At 38.8% G+C, this 19,713-nt stretch overlaps 1 pseudogene; it reads right to left on the bottom strand.

Annotated features, from left to right (window-relative positions):
* Positions 1 to 3,655: 3,655 nt before the first annotated feature.
* LOC145554105 (nuclear factor 7, ovary-like) lies at positions 3,656 to 5,399 on the bottom strand (annotated as a pseudogene).
* Positions 5,400 to 19,713: the final 14,314 nt, after the last annotated feature.

Below are 19,713 nucleotides of genomic sequence, written 5' to 3'. Positions count from 1 at the left end.
ACATTTAAAGGAGATTCTGCTCTGCTGTGACAGAGATGAAGAAAATATAATAGATGCCAGTTTCAAGCGGTGAGGACTTGGCATTTTATTTCAAGACCAGTCGAGACCGCAACTGTCAAACTATCACTAAACATATAGCATACTGTCCAGTTTATTTAACATCTTTGTTCTCAGTGGATGCAAAATGCACCGATTAAAATCCAACCAATTACGTGTTTCTGTTTCTCCACAAAGTAACAGAAACAAGTGTATGACGATCTGACCTAACAGAACACTGTTCTTGTAATGCTCTGCGTACACTGCAGTAGCTATCAATATTTATTTAATTATGTACATTGATATTTTTTGAATTAATAAATAACTAAAACACAAGAATGAAAGAGCACACAGAGCATGCACATTGCTCTTTGGTTGTTTTAATTCAAAGTGGCAGCTGTAATGTGTGCCATGGTCTCAGACTGCCTGGCTTCATGTAGCGGGAGAGAGAATGAAAACAGTCACAATGAGTGCCTTCTGTTTGGTTACTTCTTGGTTGTTGCTCCTTGGTCAGTGTTCATAGTTGAGCGTTATTTACCATCAGGGCATTGCCTCAATTGCTATGTTTAATGGTGCAGACAGTGGTGATTTCTTACATGATCAATAAGGGCAACCGCCCAGGGCGTTATCTTTTTAGGGATGACACGAGACCACCTCGGATTATAGCAAAGAGATGGAATATTTAATATTGGTAAAATGTATTAAGTATTTAATATCTACATGTTTTTATGGGAATATGGATCTTTCAGATCAATTTGAGAAGCAATTTGATCATATTTATTATTGTGTCATGTAGCGCCGGGCGCTGATCTTGGTCTCGTCTTGGGTTAGGTGGTCTTGACCACAGCACTGCATTACAAACTGGAAAACTGTAAAATGTCTAATTAAGTTGACCAATAAATCATAAAACCAACAAATACTGAAGTTGATCAAAGCATCAACCATTAATCTTTAAAAATTACCCACATCTAAACTTATAAGGAAGTTTTGGTTTGTTGCATCAAAATGAAAATAATTCATTTAAATAAAACTACAAAATAACAAAATCAGGTAAAAAAGTTTCAAAATAAGTTTCTTTAATATGAAACTGATGAAGTTAAAAACTGCAGCTGTGAAGTTTGGTTAAAAGCTCATCGTTCAGTGAAGTTACTGAGTAGGTAAAGTATCCAGAAACTTTACTCAAGTAAGAGCAGCAAAACTTCATCATAAAATGACTCAAGAAGACATAAAAAGCAGAATGGAAATGTTCACTCTTTTGAATTTATTTACAGCAAGTTGACATTTCTACAACCAACATATCAGAACTGAGTTTATGGTTTTCACTGGATAAAGAAACTGTTGAAGATTTAGGAGGTTTAAGTTTGTCCTGGTTTACCTGTCCTTTGTTTTCCAAGATGGCGCCCATCACTTCCGGTTCAGACTTATCGTTAACTGTGAGTAATCTTAATGTCATTAGGAAAAATGCCAAGACATATTTAAATGGATCATCTATAATAGATTTAACAAAAAGAATCACTGATGTCTAACAGAGAGAGTTAGCGTGGCAGAAACCAAGTCGAAAATACAGTTTATTCTTTCCTCTGCATTTATTTAAACTCCAAAACATTGACCATTACTCTCTACTGCCCTCTGCAGTTTGAATAATTCATGTCAAACGAAATATACTGAGGAAAACAACGTGGAAATTCTACCTACCTAAAAATAATTATGCATATTTTTAATTTAATTGATTGTAAACATATGATTAAAATGCATTTAACTATACATTATGTAATAGTACATTTATTTATTCATGCTGTATTACTTAGAAATATAATTTGTCCCTTTTAGCCCTCCATAGACCTGATGGGTCACATCGCTAAGATTCTGAAAATAATTTCACGTTCTGTCACTTGGTGTCTTGTGACCCTAACTGGGTCCCTGACCCCCACTTTGGGAACCCCTGGTATAAAAACAAACTGTATTTAAATGACCTGGATTCAGTTGAGTTACATTTCAAATGACATTTGTTATGAATAGGAACCATAAAGTCAATTATGATGCTTCCATTAAATAAAAACACAATTAAAATCCCCAGTTATTACATCTGTTAACAGATAAGTCAGTAAAAAACGTGCCACAGCTTTGACCTCCAACTACTTCCTGTTGTTTTATTCTTCATGGTTTCTGGCAGTAGCTGATGGTCATGTGACTGGTGTGATGTGGCTATTTTGTAAAGCTTCTTTTACAAAATAGCTAAAAACTTTGTTTTTATCAAAAAACTTGAGTTGTTTTCAAAATGGTCATGTTTTCATTAAGCATTTTATTTTTGTAATTCAAATTTGCTTTATTTTATGGGTAAGAGAAACAGAATAAACCAAAGTTCAACTAGGATTACCAAAAAAAGTTATATTTGCTGAATGCCAGAATAAAATAATAGTCACTCAGCTATAAAGATTGTAAATCAATTTAATTCAAAAACAAGAGCGATCCAGAGAAGTCCTGTCAATTTCACTTCCATGCTTGTTTGATATCTTGCTGACTAGAAAGATACCAAGTTGGCAAAATAGTGCTGTTATAAAAGCAAATGTTGATATAAAGCCCAGAACCTCCCACGTAATGTATTACTAAATGAATATGTTAGCTGTGTTGCTAGCGAGCATTGGTATTGTCTGAAACAGCAACGTGACGTAAAGCTGCTTCCATTAGCCCCGCCCCCCGGCCAGACGCTGACGTCATTGGCTGCAGTCACATAATTGTTTAAACTTTGTCAGTAAATATTAACAATTTAATAAACTGAATTACATGTAAAATGTCTCATTAATTTGATCAATAAAACATCAAACCAGCCATAAAACCAACTACACTGTAAAACACTTGAAGGTGATTTAAATTGAAAATTAAAGTCAATTTACTGTTTATTTTACTGGATAAAGGTCCAAATTATGAGATTATTAATATTAACCTAAGCAGTTTTATAGTTACTCATGACCAAAAGTTGTACTTCAGTTAGAGTGAAACATTTAAACAAAAGTAAAAAGTTTCCATCCAAATGATTCAAGAAAGAGTAAAAATCTATTTGGTAAAAAATCGACTCAAGTCCTGATCAGAAGATCATTAAATATTAAAAATTACATCATTAGACAGAACAAAATATAAACTTATGAAGAGGTTTGGTATTTTAACGACTAAAATGACAATTATCCATAAATGTAACATAAAATAACAAAATCAGACAAAAGAAAACTAAATATTCAGTTTGGAGCTAAATAATTTAGTCAGCAACATAATTATGTAGTTTGTAAAATAAACACATTCCTGACATCATTTTGCTCACATATTCAATAAAATCACATTTTTATACATCAGTTACTGAAAAACAGAAATAATTACCCAGAGATGAACAAAAAAACAAGACCTCTCACTCTGAGTGATTTTAGAATCAGAGCTGAACTCAGAATAAAGAGTCAGATGAGAAAGATTAACGCTGCCCTGCTGCTTCCAGCAGCCTGGAGATGAATCTGAATCTGATCAGAGATGAAGAAGATGATCAGATCATCTCTAGTTTCCTCTTTAAAACTCACAGTTTCAATCTGATCAATACGTTTTTATCTGGACTTTGTTCTTCATGCTGAGATCATCAGAGCTGCTGCTTCATCACTGAGATCTTCATCGGTACGATCTTTAATGTTTATCAGTGCCGTAGTATGGAAACATCTTGTCAGTGAAGGTGTGTGTGAAGGTGTGTATGTGTGTGTTAGTATCCAGATCAGAGAAGGACAGTTTTCCTCTGTCCCAGTCCAGATTCACTCTGATCCTCTGGAGATTCTTCTGGACTGAGAGACGAGTGAAAGGAGCTGATGGAGAAGATGCTGAGTATTGACCTGAAGAGAACAATATATACAACAATCCAGACTCTATATTTCCCTTCCTCTTAACAGACTCTTCTAACACACCAAGTATCCAGTATAAACTGTCTCCAACATCAACATCCCAGCTGTGGTTCCCTGAGTTGAAACCCTCAGAACTCAGAACAGAACCATAGTAAATATCATCAAATCTCTCTGGATTATCAGGAAGCTGCTGTTTCTCTCCTATCCTCCCATTGGTCAGATCTTCAGACAGATGGACTAATGAACCAGCCGTGTTTGGGTCCAGAACCAGAGGAGTGTAGGTCACCATGGTCTCCATGTGGCTCCAGATGTTGAAGGCCAGGTTGCCCAGATGTTTGGCCTGGTCTATCAGAGCTCCTGAGGGCAGCTGTGGATCCTCCAGCAGGGGGCAGCGCTGGACTCTTTCCACTGCAGCCTTGTAGTTGTGCAGGAATGAGACGTCTGCAGCTCTCAGCTCCTCCTCTGTGGCTCTGACTGTGTCTGAAAGAGCTGCTATCTCTCTGCTCAGAGCCTCCATCTTCTCCTTCATCATCCCTCTCTTCTGCTCCTCTTCCTCCCTCAGTGCAGCCAGCCTGGCCTCCTCTTCCTCTGCTAGAAACTGATGAAGCTGCTTAAACTGCTCCCTATTCTGCCTCTCTGTGTGTCGGGCCTGGACCTTCAGGTGTTCTGCTGTCTGATCAAACTCCTCCTGAACTTTCTTCCTGAGCTCCAGCTTCTCCTTTAAAGGCTCCAGAGTTTCCTGAAGCTTCTTCTTGTGTTGCTGAGCAGCTTCATCGATGGGTCTGAATCTGTGGTTGGTGTGTTTTTCTGAGTCTCTGCAGACGAGACAAACTGGCTGATGATGGTCCAGACAGAAGAGTTTGAGTTTCTCAGAGTGCAGAGAGCAGAGATCCTCTGAAGCTTTTGGTTTCTCTGCTGTAACAAAGACTCACACAGATTCTTCAGAGCCAGATTACAGGGTGGATCAGTTTTAGATGATCTCCTCTTACAAACTGGACACTCCCTTACTGGTTTCTCTCTCCACCAGTTCTTCAGACACTCCTTACAGAAGCTGTGGCTACATGACAGAAGAATTGGATCCTTAAAGATGTCCTGACAGATCGGACAGTAAAGATCATCGTCTGATCTGGAAGCCATTTTTTTCTCAGAGTGAAGCTGAAACCACAGCAGACAGAAAGTTAAACCAGGAAGTCAGTTTCCCTCCTGCAGAATCTTTATTCTCTTACTTTCACTTTGATTTCCTTGTTTTTCCTCCTGCAGCAGTCTGTGGTCCAGCGTCTAGTTGTTCAGTTCTCTGTTCTCCTTGTTCACTGTTAGTTTGATTTCAGTCAGAGACGAAGGCAGGAGTCAGTGTTCATCCTCAGGGCGTTTCCTCTATGAGTTTTTCTCTATGAACTGTTTCCGGGATTTTCCAGGTTTTCCTGTTGGAATCAGTCCAGAGGCGGAGATGTGGCGCCCTCTAGAGGATTTAATCTTAATCTGCAGTTTTATTAAAACACTACAGCTTTTCTGATTCATGACTTGTTCCTACTTGAAGTGAAAATATATTTTTCCTCTCATAAAACTCTTCCATGGTCTCCACTATCTATGAAATTCAAATGAACACATTTCATGTTCAGTTTCCTTCTGTTTGCTGTTTTTCTGTCAGTTTCAGACTCTGGAGGTGAAAATGATGTTTGGTGTTGAGGAAAGTTTGTCCTGTTTTCACAACTGGATCAGAATCAGAAATGTTTTGATTTAAATTGAATGCCATTTTTATTACTGTAGCTGAAAACTGGAAAACAGTAAATATTACAGAAAGTATTTTTTACCAGTTGTACCAGGGGAATCCGTCATGCACTGTTATTTTGTCCCATTCTTTTCCTTTTTTTCTTTTTTTGTTTTGCCCCTCACGAGAATTTCATTCCCTGACTGCAAGATCTTTGCCAGAATATGAGAAATAAAGGCAACCTACTGCGTGAACCTCCTACCTGGTTTCTAACTCTAATGTCATGCATGAATGGTTTCCAGCCCCTTGAACGAGCTGTAAGCTTAGAGCTGCAGGTTGTATTGGGGTTGAGCAAAAATCAGCTGAGAAAGTTCAGCTGCTGACAATATTTTCAAGTCACAAGACGTTTGAACTTGCTGCAGAGGAACTACTAGGATTACATGCAGTAGGGGTTGGATTATTACAACCTGCTACATATACTTTGATCTCCTGCCGTGCTCCGTCTTTCTGTCTGTCTGCCTCGGACTGATGTGACGGAGGACTTTGTGTCCTTGAGCTGATTGACAAAATGACTTAGAAGTTATTTACCATCGCAGCTAAGATATCTGCTGTTTTTAGACCTTAGCGAGATGCTACAGCTAAATGAGCCTCTTTAAGGTTTGGATCTGCAGCTCATTCACTGGATTCCTCCAGACACATGATCTGTCCAGCATAAAGAGCTGCAGGGTTTGACCTGGTAGTGGCAAGTGCAGGAGAGGACGCAATGCACCGCTTGGTCTCTAACCAGGGTGTGTGCTCCTCCTCCTCCTGTTGGTATTTAACCTTGTGCAGTTGTCAGTGTAAATATGGAAGAGTTGTTTTACAGGTTTTAAATCAGTGATTTGTTGTTGATACTTTGATTCATCAAGTCATTTGAGATGAATAATTAAGAAGTTCCAGTTATTAAAACTTGGATAAATGTCAGTTGTCCAGATTTCACATTCATGTCATTGTGGTTGAGGTTTTTTGCTCCTGTCATAATAATTAGATCTTGAATCATTTTGAGTTTATGACTCCGTGTCCTTTTCTCACTCTTTAACCTTGTGAATGGTTCTCTAACCACACCAGTTAAAGAAATTAAATCTGACAAGGCGGAGACAGACTCCTTTAGCAAATACTCAGATTGTCTCAGCTGGGCTCTATCCAGATAGCACACGATGTTAAATCAACGTTGAAAAATAGTTAGAATCGTTCCTTTTTGGTTGAAGTCGACAAATGATGGTGGAACAACCATCAAACAACCATCCAATCAAACCGTTGAAACTGTGTCAATGAATTAATGTTGTTTTGTGGTTGAAATCTGATGACTGATATGCCGAAGTCTGATCAACGTCTGATCAATGTTGAATCAATGTCAGCTGTTTTGCCACACACCTTCTTCCCCTCCTCCTCACCAGAGCTCTGGGTGAGAGCATTTTATTACTGAGCGGGGGTTATCACACTTTTAATAACACTGTAGAGGATAGTGAGTGGTGTTTACTTTCTGTAGACTTTTTTTACTTGAAATAAAAATTCTTACTGTTAGTGTGTGATATATTGACACGAAAACATCTACAACTTAGTATGAGCAGTGAAGCGGTCCACCCCTACCATTTATGAGTGGGATGGTCCAAACTCGCTGTTTGCTTGTTTGCAAAAGTTGTTAATTCAAAGTTGAATTATGATCACAAAGGTTGAATTTATGATTGAGGTCAATGACAGAAGCTGGGTAGGTTGATATGATTTTAATTGATGTCTGATTAACAGGGTTTTGCTGAAATGAAAACACGCAGGTCAGTTTGCCTTGAGGACAAGGTTTGGGAAAGAACTCGTGATCTAAATGTTCAATCAATGTACGCTGTTTTTCACACCCTCTACACACACCCTCTTCCCCTTCCTCACCTGGCCCCATCTACCCCTCAATCTCGTCCGCCTTTCCATGCTCCTCCCCTCCTCTTTTGGCTCTGGGTGAAACAATTTTAATTTTAGGTGAGGTTTTCAAATTTTCACATTTTATTTTGCTAAAGATGCTTTTTGCTCTAGTGGCCTTTATTTGATAGTTAATTGACAAGAAAGGGGGTAATGAGAAAAGGGGGAAGACATGCAGCAAAGGTTGCCAAGGCCAGGAATCGAACCTGCGACAGCTGCGTCAAGGACTAAGGCCTCCAACTACAGGTGAGGGTTAATCACGTTTTAACTTAAGCACTATGTGTTACGATTCTGTTCTGTACCCAGATTGCACATGATGGCAATTCAACATTGAATTAACATGTTTGCCAACAAGCCAACAGCAAAGCAGCTGTGTGTTTGGGCCATCCCACTCATGTAAACAATAGGGGTGGACCGCTCCACTCCTTGTAGTACGTTGTAGATGTTTTTGTGTCAAAATATCACACGCAAACGGTCAGTAGGAATTTTTATGAACAAGTAAGAAAATGTGCAGAAATTAATCATCACCCACTATCCCACTATTTAAAATGTGATAACCCCCACTCAGTAATAAAATGCTCTCACCTAGAGCTCTGATTAGGAGGAGAGGAGGGAAGGTGTGCGGCAAAACAGCTGACATTGATTCAACATCGATCAGATGTTGATCAGACATCAGCATTTCATTCATTAGATTTCAACCACAAAACAACATAAATTCAATGACACAGTTTCAACATTAGTTACTTGGCTAGAGCTGGATGGTTGTTTGATGGTTGATCCACCATCATTGGTTGACCTCAACCAAAAACCAATCATTCTGACTATAATTCAATGTTGATTAACCATTCTGTGCAATCTGTGCAGTTTGTTGCACCCCTCATCACCTTCTCATCTCCCCCTACTCCTCCCAAGGCTCCCCACACCCACCTGCTCCTCCCAGCCTTCCCCTCTTTACCCCCTCTCATCCCGTCTTCCCTCCCCCATCCTTGAGCTCTGGGTCAGAACATTTATTACTAAGTGGGGGTTAATCATGTTTCAAATTACGTGCTACATGTTGAGAACATTGGGTTGTGATTCCTTTATGTACATTTTTACATGTCTGTAAATATTATTACTGACTGTGCATAATATTTTGACACAAAAACATCTACAAGTCTCTACTAGGAGTTGTTCAGTCCGACTCCCCTTTTTACACTAGTGGTTTGTCCCAATCAAACAGCCACTTTGCTGCTGGTTTGTTTGCAACCGGCTTCTGAATTAAATTCTCCTCTGAGCAGTTTTATAGTAAGTTTTTCAATATTACTTTGATCTCAAATGTGTTTATTGAAAATAAGGTCATTGTTTGTGCCTATAGTAATCCTGGTTACTTTGGGACAAAACGGATATTTTAATAATTGAGGTCATGTCTCATTTTGTATTATTTTCATCCTGCCCACCGCACCAGGCCTAAGTATGAAATCCTGTGAGATTTTGTGAGATTTGAGTTTTAAAATAGGGTGGGGCCTATTGTTTGGTCTGGGAGAGCATGTGGTGGACAAGGAGTATAAGGCTGGCTGCTCCAGGTGGGTTTTAAATTGTTGTGATAATAGTCACTTGTTTTTCATTTTTATTATGATGTGTTAGGGACGTGCTTAGATGTGTCTCTGTTCCAGAAAATCTGAGTTAGATGATTGCATGACAGTAGTGATGGGTAAATGAGGCGTCATGAGGCGTTTCGACTCTTAGCAACACTGTATTGATACTGTGTCGATACTGTGTCACTCAATACTGACACCTGCTGGACATTAAAAATTCCTACAAATTCCTACAGGCAACGTAGTGATTTGATGACCATAAGACAATAAGATTTAAGTCTTTGTATTTTATTGAACATTATATGTTGTATTATGTCATATCTTCAGTTACATTTAAAATATATTTGATATACAGTCAATAAAGAATGTGAACATGTACCATAAAGTGACAATTTAAGTAAATGTGTTTGGAATGAGGATGCATGGACTGTTTTTTCCCCACACATTTTTATTAAAAAAATAGTTTTTACAACCTTTTGAAATTAAGCCTGTTACGCTTTTTGACAAAACTTCTGCTGAAGAAGAAAATGAACTAAACACTACATTACAGCGAACCTTTGTTTTCTTAGAGGTTGCGTTCCGAAAATAACTCGTGATAGGCTCGTGATAAATAAATACTCTACATTGAAACCAAAGAACAAAACCTGTTTTCAGGTCAGCGCATGTGCGTGTTCATCAATCGGGCATTAATGTGATCTGGAGTCATATCATTAAAGCGTTTCCTCCAACCTGCCCCGCCAGATTCACAGCTGTATCTACGGCAGAGTTATGGATCTCATCAACAAGCCTCCGGTCGGGTTTTGCGCTGCCTTTGGTCAGTTTTTTTTTTTCCAGCAGACATTGAAAGTTTCAGTTTCCATCTCCTGAATGGCCAATCTGTATTAAACGCCGTAACGTTATTGGCACTCGGGTAGCGCGGAGACTGTTTTTACCAATCATATGGTCAATTAGGACGAAGAACACTGTGGGGAAAAACTGCACAAAAAAATCTGCAAAGTAGCGAAACCGTGAAAAGTGAACCACGTTACAACGAGGGTTCACTGTATATGAAACAATTTATAAAAAAGCAACTGAGTCATTTGTAGAATGGCTGCATATCTGAGTTTATCTAGGTGTATCTGGGACTTCATTCTCATGCCTGGTCTCATGCCTCAGCATTGAAAAGGTGGATTTATTTAAATAAGACAGTTTAGTGAAACATATGTGACACTTAACCTGCAAAATATAATATAAAAGTAAACTAAAAGTCAGTTTCAGATTAAGTAGAAACTGAGAAGAACCGGATGAAACGACAAAAATGAAAACAAATTTATTTTCCAATATAAGATCAAAATGGCCCCACACTGCGGAAACATTTCCTTTGAAGCTGCTCCATAGATGACAATGTAAAAGATCAAGAATTTGTTTGGCAAATGCTTTTGACAGATTTGCTTCCTTATAAACACAGTTTGGCATCCAGTGTCATTTCAAAAAACTTCCTGTATTGGTCACCTGACTTGCTGAAACCAATACGCGCACCGACACGGGTGTTGGTCTATGGGCTTGATGCATGCACCGGCGCATCGGTGTTGTTGGACCCATCACTACATGTAGCTTATAAACATGGTGTTACATAAAACCTAAAGATAAAATGTACACTTGTTGTCATTTATAAAGCTACAATTTTACCGGTCGTACTCCGTGTTTCTCTTTCTTGTTAAAACTCTGACATGTTAAATGTTGGAGGATGGTTGTGGGGAGGATCGGTTCAGCATGAGACGTTCTGATTGTGTCTTAATGTGACTTTTACTAGGAGACTTTATGGAAGTCCAGTGGTGTCCAGTAATAAAGAAACAAAGAAAGAAGGCAGCAAACGTACATGTTGGTTCCACAATGTTCCCCTGAAAATATGGATAAAATCAGACAATACAGGGTAAAAGTAATTTGAACAGGGGGGAAGCATATAAACAAGTCAAGTCAATAACAGGTCAATGACATGATGCAAGCTGCATTTTTAACTCAGATAACTTAACTTTTTTTACCAATACATTTAAATTGCTGCACTGACCTGTTGGAAATTAGTGTTTTATAAATCAACTGAATTGTATTAAGAAGTTTTACAATTTTCCAAACAGACTGGACTGAAGAGAAATGATGAGCAATGTGTTATAGGTTGATGAAAGCAAAGATTGGTATTTATTTGGTAACATCAAAAGTTCATATTTGAGGTAAAACTAATAAATTAAACAATTTTTCCAATACATTTTCCCATATACCATAACTTGGTGTCTGAGCAGGTAAATTTCATCCCTTGCAATAATAAGAAGCTGTTGTCAGATTCCATGATCTTAAGTTTCGTATACAAACAATTTTCAAAGATATAAGTCATAATATCCTAACGGTTAACGGGCTCTGGTTGTTGGTCAACATCTGGCGCCATCTTGTGGAAAATAATAAACAGTGCAACAGATAATTTAAGGTTTTAGCAAAATCTGTCACGTTAATTGGTCCCCCTTGCTAATATTTATTATAAATTGATATTTTTGTTGTCAAATTATACATATTTGGACCAGTTAAACTCATACTTACCCAAAGTTGCTTTATTTTTCAAGATGGTTGTCATGGAGAATTTATTTTTGCACTACAATCACCAATTAGATGAATGTGTTTGGTGTCAAATCATAGCCTAAATGTTTTAAACACTTTAAAAAAAGAAATATGCAGAAGCTAAATATTAATTGCTCCTTTTAAAAATTAGCAGAATTTACACAAACCATTAAAATTATTGTAAAATCAGTGACACAAAGTCTGTGAAGCACGTCTTCATCTCCTTCAGTTGACTTAATCCATCCAACTGTTCATCCAACCAGCAATCCATCCAACTGTTCATCCATCCAACAATCCATCCAACTGTTCATCCATCCAACAATCCATCCAACCAACAATCCATCCAACTGTTCATCCAACCAACAACCCATCCAACTGTTCATCCAACCAACAATCCAACCAACTGTTCATCCAACCAACAAACCATCCAACTGTTCATCCAACCAACGATCCATCCAACTGTTCATCCAACCAACAATCCATCCAACTGTTCATCCAACCAACAATCCATCCAACTGTTCATCCAACCAACAATCCATCCAACTGTTCATCCAACCAACAACCATCCAACTGTTCATCCAACCAACAAACCATCCAACTGTTCATCCAACCAACAATCCATCCAACTGTTCATCCAACCAACAAACCATCCAACTGTTCATCCAACCAACAATCCATCCAACTGTTCATCCAACCAACAATCCATCCAACTGTTCATCCAACCAACAATCCATCCAACTGTTCATCCAACCAACAAACCATCCAACTGTTCATCCAACCAACAATCCATCCAACTGTTCATCCAACCAACAAACCATCCAACTGTTCATCCAGGTCTGGAGGTGTGTGATTTTCTGAACAAGATAGCACAAACATATATAAAATATATAAAAATTTAGAGTTAAAGATTAGAGAAAATTTTGCTTTGCAAAGGTTTATGAAATCTGAACAATTTCCTGGCAGAACCAAAATAATAATGGGAAAAAAACATTTATATCGCAGCAGGTAAAGAAAACCAAACTCTAAATCTATCGTTATTCTCTGCATGTTAAATAAATGAAAAAATATATTACTTATTAAATATTTAGCCATTATTGCAGTTTGAATCAGGCAGAACTGATCTGATCGTTTCCATAGCAACGATCAGAAGCAAGACCTTGCTCCAGAACTACAGCGAGCTCACTGATGAGGTCATAGATTACATCATGTTCATCACAGCAGATCAAAGACGTTCTGAGGCTTTGAATGCTGGAATCTCAACACATCAGCCAGAATCCAAACGCTTCTCTAAGATTAGTTTCTGTCTAGTGAGTATTTTTATTTTTTGAAGATGCCATACCCTTTTGTTTTATCACTCGGCTTAGGCGTCGGATATCTGGTAAAAAAAGGAATGAGGAAGGTTTTTGATCATTTCTTCCCAGGAGACGAATCGGACGAAAGGAGCGGAGACGAATCGGACAAAAGGACCACTCAGGACGACAACAAGAGAGATTGGTTCTGGGACGGACTTCCATCCCGTCCCAAAGTACAATCTGACCCGGCTGGGGATGAAGATAGAGATTTGTTCTTGGACGGATTTCCATCCCGTCCCGAAGCACAACCTGACCCGGCTGGGGAGGATGAGAAAGATTGGTTCTGGGACGGACTTCCATCCCGTCCCAAACCACAAACTGACCCGGTTGGGGAGGATGAGAGAGATTGGTTCTGGGACGGACTTCCATCACGTCCCAAACCACAAGCTGACCCGGCTGGGAAAGTTTGTGTAGAACAGGCGGCAGATAATGAGTCTACAGAGACTTTACAAAACAGGACTGCAGATAGGGAAAGACTAAACCACCCAGCATGGGGTGGTTCGACATCTTCTTCTGAAGACAGACTTTGGGCCCAGGTTCTTAACGGTGCACGAAAGAAGAACCACCCCGGACGGGGTGGCTCACCGTCACAAGAAGAAGACAGACTTAGGGCCCAGGTTCTTAATGGTGCATGAAAGGAGAACCACCCTGGACGGGGTGGCTCACCGTCACAAGAAGAAGACAGACTTTGGGCCCAGGTTCAGAACGGTTCAGAGATGAATGACCACCCCGGACGGGGTGGCTCACCATCAGAGGAAGAAGGCAGACTTTGGCCCCAGGTTCTGAATTGTGCACAAAAGAACCACCCCGGACTGGGAGGCTCACCGTCAGAAGAAGAAGACAGACTTTGGGCTCTGGTTCTGAACTGTTTACAAAGTATGAACCACCCCGGACGGGGTGGCTCACCGTCGGAGGAAGAAGACAGACTTTTGGCCCAGGTTCTGAACTGTTTACAAACGAAGAACCACTCAGGACGGGGTGGCTCACCGTCAGAAGAAGAAGACAGACTTTTGGCCCAGGTTCTGAACTGTTTACAAAGTATGAACCACCCCGGACGGGGTGGCTCAACCTCTTCTTAGGAAAAACTTTGGGAGAGGTTCTGAATCGTTCACAAAATAAGAACTACCCCGGACGGGGTGGCTCACCGTCGGAGGAAGAAGACAGATGAGGAGAAACACAGGGACCAGTTTTTACTGTGTTCCCTACAGAAAAACTGATCCAGATGGTGAAGTTTTCTATGACTTTCTAGAACAAAATGATTATTGTGTGATTACAGCTGCCGTAAAGATGGGAGCCTCATGACAACGACAGAGAACAACCTCTGTACAAGTTTCCCAACAGTCTCAGAAATTGTTGGCAGTTTTTAAAGCGTTCTGAAGACGACGTGTACAAGAAGGAGATTCATCATGAAAATCAAACACATGAAGAGAAACACCACACGCTGCAGAGAATCCTAGCTAACGATTTCTCCTGCCACTCCTCTCAAAAACAACCAAGCTGGTTTTGGAGAGGAGCAGGAAACATTGAATTTTGTGAATAAACTATAAAAAGTTAATATCCTGTTTGCAGGTTTCTCTCCGGACGCTCCGGCTTCCTGCTACAATCTAAAGTCATCATTGTTGGGTTGATTAGTCTCTAAATTTTCCTTTGGTGTGAATAAAACATCAGGGCTGCACAGTGGATCAGTTGGTACCACTGCTGCCTTGCAGTAAGAAAGTCCTGGGTTTGAATCCCAGCCTGGTTCTTTCTGCATGGGGTTTTCTGCTTCTCCAGGTCCATATGTTGGTTCTATTATATTATATTATATTATATTATATTATATTATATTATATTATATTATATTATATTATATTATATTATATTATATTATATTATAATAATATAATAAATAATTATCAATTATACATAATCATAATTAATTATAATTAATCAAAAAATAATTACTATTTTTATTATTAATTATATATATATATATAATATATATATATAAACATCTCATTCTGAACCGAACATTACCTAACAAGGATTTTAAATAAAAAATGTAATGAACATTTTTTATGTTCATTACATAAAAAATGTTTGGGTCGGTTTGTTGGGTCGACCCAACAGACCGACCCAAACATTTTCAGGTCACTTTTAAAGTGTATGGAAGTATTTTGGTGTCATGATCTCGTTGATGTCGTCTCGTCCAGAAGCCGATGTGATCATGTTGATCCGGGTGGATCCATAGTCAGAGGTTCTGCTGCTGCCTGGACCGTCCTACCATCCAACCGGGTCGTGACCCCAGTCTGTTGTTCTGATGTTCTTCTTCATCTCTTTGGATCGTTTGAACAAACTGTAAGTTTGCTTTGTTTCCTACTTGAACTTTGTCTTCAGGAACTTTCCTGCTTGTTTCTTCTCTCTGATGTTTGGAGAAAATGTTCACTTCTGATTTAAACTCAAAGTTTAATCTCTCTTCCTTTTGAAAGTTAATCTACAGGATTATTAGATTACTGATGAACTGGAATCAAACAACATGATGAACAGCTGATGTTTCTCTGTTTTCTTCTCTGAACAAAAGTTTCAACAAATTTGAACACTAAACATCTAAATAAAAACTAGTAACATAAAATTACAACTGTAAGAATGATAACAAACATAATAATTCTAACACGCCTTATACTGAGTGTGTATTGGACGACCTTTAAAATATTTGGGATGTCATGAACTCAACATCTGCTCCTTCTCAGAATTGCCGAATAGACAAATTTATCTCAGATTGTTAATCTTATCTTGTCCAGAAAGGATTCTTTCCAAGTCAGTTTTTGGTTCCATTTGTGCTTTGCACGCAAATGGAAGGAAAGGGGTCAGGTCAGGTTGACCAACAGAGGCGCCAAAATCCTTTTGCAAAAACAACTCCTTAAATAGTATTTCCACTCTTACATAATCCACACTATTCCGCTTTCAAGTGGAATCCTAATTAACCTTACCAGTTGTTTTTGTTAATTGCTATACTAAGTTTACATAGCTTCCCGAGAGTACAACTCTGTATATAAACCTTTAGAAATATACATAAAAGTCACTTAAAGTGAAATAAATGAATAGTGGGAATGGCCAATTGTGTATAATCAATGTATAGGAATTATTATATTAATTAAAGTTACTCAGAAAACAATGTTTACCCCTTCCATGATTGTTCTTCCATTTGTATAAGATCGAAAACTCTGTGGGCCTTTTGTTGATTTGTGTTATTCCCAGGGTAAAAACTACCTTATGGTCCCCACTCACCACAGGCGACCACCAGTATCTCATAATCTGGGACAAATGTCATACAATCATGGATCCACAGTGATCCAAATCATAGAAATCCATGTTAATGGTTAATACATCAACACTGATACATAATCTTGATGAGAATTTATGAAGAAATGTTCATAACGCACACATAGTCAGAGTGATTGTGTGATTGAAATACTAATCATAATAATCAAAGCATTGGTCGCTTAATGCTTGTGCTCATCCACGCATTCTTACGCTCACGTTGTCATTCATACTAACATTCTTCTTCATACTGTCTCACACATTCAGGCTCACTCACATGTGTTCCTATTGTGTTAGCCATGTGTGGGCCACCCGTGTTGCATTGTATATAAATTATATGTAAGTATGTGTAATGGTGTATAATGGTGTATGCAAACAGTGTATTTCCCATGAGTCCATTTTATTCCAACCCAAGTTCTGTTTCAAATCCCTTGAACTCTTTAGATCTTTTCACAACCCATAAGCGCTTCTAGTTCAGGCATCAAATGTCCTTGAGCTCAGCAGTCCTTGGTCATGGGTTCACTGGTCCAAGCGGCCTTGTGCTTAGTCAGTCTCATGTTCACTGTCCTTGGTCATCCATCTGTATACAGTCCCCAAGATCCATTTCCTCATAATAGGGATCACACAACACACAAGCAAATAAATAACAATTAGTATTACTATCAGAGTTTTACCTTTCTTTGTTGCTAAGGCTCCCCATTCACCTAAAATTTCCTCCAGACTTTTCCATGACCAGGTGTCCCTGCATTTCCTTTAAATTCTGATTTCAGTTTCCTCAACTTAGTCATTACCGCTCTAAATGTACCTTTTGGTGAGGTATTCATTGGTATGTAAGTGCAGCACACATTGGCAAACATATGGCAAACTCCTCCCATATTGGCCAAGATCCAATCTTATGCTTGTCTGTTTTGTTTTGCCATTCTACTTGTTTCATTGAGTTTTTCTCCTAACGCCATAAATCCTTCAACGGTAAAGTTCAACATTTTTCAACATTCAACATTTTTTTAAGTGTGATCCAAGGTAATATAGATTCAAAACCTGCGCGGAGTTCATGTTGCTCCTTGAATTCATCTGGAATTCCTCTTGGTTGACCTATAAGATTCAAATAAACTGCTTCATTCAACCCATAATATCCCAGGCTTCTATGAAGCCTTGTTTTATTATGGTGAGTACCTATTAAGTCTTTAACTCCTTCATACACTAGGGTTACTGGTACTTTCATTCGAACAAGGGCACAAAGGCCTACCCATTTTAAGGGCAACGTGTTGATTAAAACGTCAACACTACACATCCAGTAACTGTCTGCTACCGTATATGTTTGATCACCGAGAAAAAATAGTGTGGGAATCGTCCTAGTTAAGTTTACACAATTTTGTTCTTTTTAGTCTGGACTTTGATACCATACAGGTGTTGCAACAAATATTGGTGTCATCTAAGCATGTTTGAACCAAGATAAAACCCAAGTAACATTACATTGAACTGTGGTATTACCTACATGTGTTCCTCCATTATTTTCAAATCCATCATTTGCAAAATATGGACCTTACCAAGCTCTGCCCTGAAACGCCCCTCGAAAGTCCCACGTGACTTCATGTCTCACATTAACAGATTAGGTCCTATGTCTAAAAATAGCATTTTCGTTTCGATTGACTCTGCAGAGTATTTCTGAGTCGATTAGTTTAGCATTTCTGCTGGATTTTCACAAAATATCAGCCACGACAATGAACAAGGGAACCAACAAGTTCATGTCATCTTTTTGGATGACATCAAGGTGTTTTAGCCACGCGATGCCTCTAGCATTGTCACAGCTAAATGCTACCAGTCGATGGGAAAAACAGCAGATTCTCACACCCTCATCATAAATATAGCTGTGGACAAGATCACTGACGCCTATTGTTCTTGCAAGCCTGGGTAAGTCGGACATTCATGGTTTGAGAGTTTGAATGTGCCTCGGCCTGATACACGGTACTCGGTGCTAGCGTGGCTAACACGATTACAGTTTAGTAAAAAGCCTTTTCATGTGAAATAAAATCTTTAATGTATGTCAGATACGGTACATTGCATATTGATATGTTCAGCTAACGTAACACTGTAATAGACAGGCTTCAAGATGTAGAAGTTGTATCGGTACTGCCATTATACTGTACTTGGCTAAAAGGTTTTCATAATGCATGTGTTTATTATTGACTTTATTTTGTTCATTCACTAAACACAAAGAAAGCAAAGCAATAATACTTACGCCAGCAGACAATCCTTTGTTCTTATTGATCCTATGACGGTTGAGCTGCAAATGTGGTCGTGCACAAGCTTTAATCCAAGCAAGGCATTCCGTTTCAGATTTTGGAAATCTGTGAATTTTAGTTCCACAAACACGATCAGGATACCTGACATCGCCTGTACAGATACCCCACTGACGGTGGTGCATAAAACAGAGACTGAACAGCTGAATTAGATCCGAGTCAAACCAATGAGGAAACGTTGAAACATTTACAGGTGATTCTGCTCTGCTGTGACAGAGATGAAGAAAATATAATAGATGCCAGTTTCAAGCGGTGAGGACTCGGCATTTTATTTCAAGACCAGTCGAGACCGCAACTGTCAAACTATCACTAAACATACAGCATACTGTCCAGTTTATTTAACATCTTTGTTCTCAGTGGATGCAAAACGCACCGATTAAAATCCAACCAATAACGTGTTTCTGTTTCTCCACAAAGTAACAGAAACAAGTGTATGACAATCTGATCTAACAGAACACCCGTTCTTTGTTCTTGTAATGCTCTGCGTACACTGCAGTAGCTATCAATATTTATTTAATTATGTACATTGATATTTTTTTAATTAACAAATAACTAAAACACAAGAATGAAAGAGCACGCAGAGCATGCACATTGCTCTTTGATTGTTTTCATTCAAAGTGGCAAGCTGTAATGTGTGCCATGGTGTCAGACTGCCTGGCTTCATGTAGCGGGAGAGAGAATGAAAACAGTCACAATGAGCGCCTTCTGTTTGGTTACTTCTTGCTTGTTGCTCCTTGGTCAGTGTTCAAAGTTGAGCATTATTTACCATCAGGGCATTATCTCAATTGCTATGTTTAATGGTGCAGACAGTGGTGGTTTCTTACATGATCAATAAGGGCAACCGCCCAGGGCGTGATCTTTTTAGGGATGACACGAGACCACCTCGGATTGTAGCAAAGAGGTAGAATATTTAATATTGGTAAAATGTATTAAGTATTTAATATCTACGTGTTTTATGGGAATATGGATCTTTCAGATAAATTTGAGAAGCAATTTTGATCATATTTTATTATTGTGTCATGTAGCGCCGGGCACTGA

The sequence above is a fragment of the Poecilia reticulata genome, chromosome 12, assembly GCF_904066995.2.
Source record: "Poecilia reticulata chromosome 12, P_reticulata-male-v2, whole genome shotgun sequence".
In the NCBI taxonomy this organism is placed as follows: Eukaryota; Metazoa; Chordata; class Actinopteri; order Cyprinodontiformes; family Poeciliidae; genus Poecilia; species Poecilia reticulata.
This window is presented reverse-complemented; position numbering and strand designations above follow the sequence as displayed.